Source organism: Hippoglossus hippoglossus, chromosome 17 (genome assembly GCF_009819705.1).
Source record: "Hippoglossus hippoglossus isolate fHipHip1 chromosome 17, fHipHip1.pri, whole genome shotgun sequence".
Taxonomy (NCBI): Eukaryota; Metazoa; Chordata; class Actinopteri; order Pleuronectiformes; family Pleuronectidae; genus Hippoglossus; species Hippoglossus hippoglossus.
This window is the reverse complement of record NC_047167.1, coordinates 17,597,042-17,598,936: the sequence shown is the minus strand read 5'-3', so window position 1 is coordinate 17,598,936 and position 1,895 is coordinate 17,597,042.

Below are 1,895 nucleotides of genomic sequence, written 5' to 3'. Positions count from 1 at the left end.
TGCTCTTGGACGCAGCCCCAAGTGGCCACTCTGTGAACTGCAGATTTTTGTACTACCGCATCGGCTTCCTCTCGCAGTCCCGGAAGTTGCCGCTTGGTTTCCACGATCTACGTCCGACTCGTTAACAGTAAGTTACTTTGTTTGTTCAATCAACATTGTCAATCACTTCCGTTCAACAAGAAACCATAAAAACGATGTATACATTTTTACATTTTGTTGTTAATCTGCTTAATAAGGTCAATATCAGCCATGACACTGGTGCATCCCTATCAAAAAAATCTTGAATGGGTTTTCCGGTGATTCCATCTAAAGTAACCTAAACTTTACACATATATCTTGACAGTACTCAACACCACACCATATAATTCGAGGCACACTCTAAATACACATTAAGACCACTTACAAGTGCATTTTGTCATAGTAAATTTGGTTAGGATTTTAGAGAAAGTACACACATTTGGTTTCTTTCTAAGTGTATGAGCAGATAAATACCACTCAAGTATTTATGGTAAATATGAGTCTACAGCAGTTTTTCCTGTGAAGATTGAATTAAACCAGATAGAACTTGCTAATTAGAAAACTAACAATCTTGTTACCTTTTTGACAAGCTAAGCTAACGTGCCGCTGTAGCTTCCTATACATTATACCAATGTTAAAGTGGTATTAATCAATTCGTTAAGCTCCGCATAAGTGTATTTTCCAAAATGTCCAATGAGTCCTTGAAATTGAAATATCACGGCATAAATCTCTCTCCATTCAATAAAGACTGTTTGTATAAATGTCAATGTTCAAAGGAGGAATTAAAAAAAAGTTGAACACATAGAGGCTACAACTGCTGCTATTTCTCATCCCAAATAAACGCTGTTAAAAAGTCCAACCTGTGTTCATAGAACTTCAATTATAAGACAGATATTCTCGTGACTTTTTTTGTTTTAAATCTTTGCTTTCATCAACTCTGGGCAACACAAATGTGCCGCAAATCATGAACTTTATAAACAAGTTAAGATGCTGTCGTTGCATCAGTGGAAATGCTCTGCATGTCATCGGACTGTGGGAGGAGCCTGGAGTACCCGGAGGCACAGGCTCCACACAGAAAGGTCCCGTCTTTCTAGCAGGTTCAAACTCTGTACGTTCTTGCTGGGAGACAGCAGTGCTAACCACTGTACCACCATACCACTCACCTCTAGTGCAGCAAATACAAACATATATTATAAAAAATTGACGGATAAAAAGAAAACAATGCCATAAATGTTCACATACACTCTTCAAAGATGGCTCAGCAAAGCAGACAACTCCTACAAATAAGAAGTGTTTTAAGACACAATGTACCAACAAACTGCAGCTTCACACTTAAATACACCTGCTGAAGTTCCTCTGAATCTTTGTGTTGGGAGATTTCTCTCATGCAGCTGCACAAAAATCAATTAAAGTATTAGTAAAAAGAAGTCAGACACATACTTTCAGTTAACGTAACTGCTCCTGTAACAATTAGACAAGTCCATTGGGCAAGTCAAGCTCGGTTTCACGTAATTCAGCCAAGCTCATACATGCATTGTTTCCCCAGCTATCGCTCCACATTTGTTCGTATTGTACCCATGTAGTTCAAACTGTAAACAAAACCACGTGAAAGTGTTTCCGTCGCCTCCGTTTCCACTGTGGTCTCATGTTTGCACAGTGACACAGTTCCAGATCAAGCACCAGTGTTCCCGTTTGTTGGGTTTTTGTTGGAGATCCCACAGTGTAGAAGCATGTGGTGTACCGTCCCCGCAGCGTCAGCTGATGAAAAGCATCCTGACACATGTCTTCAGTCGCTCAGCAGTGTTTGTTATAGTCTGGTGTTCTCACAGAGGCGTTTTTGAGTTGATGTCAACAGCAATTTTAGCTTTAGTCTCTGC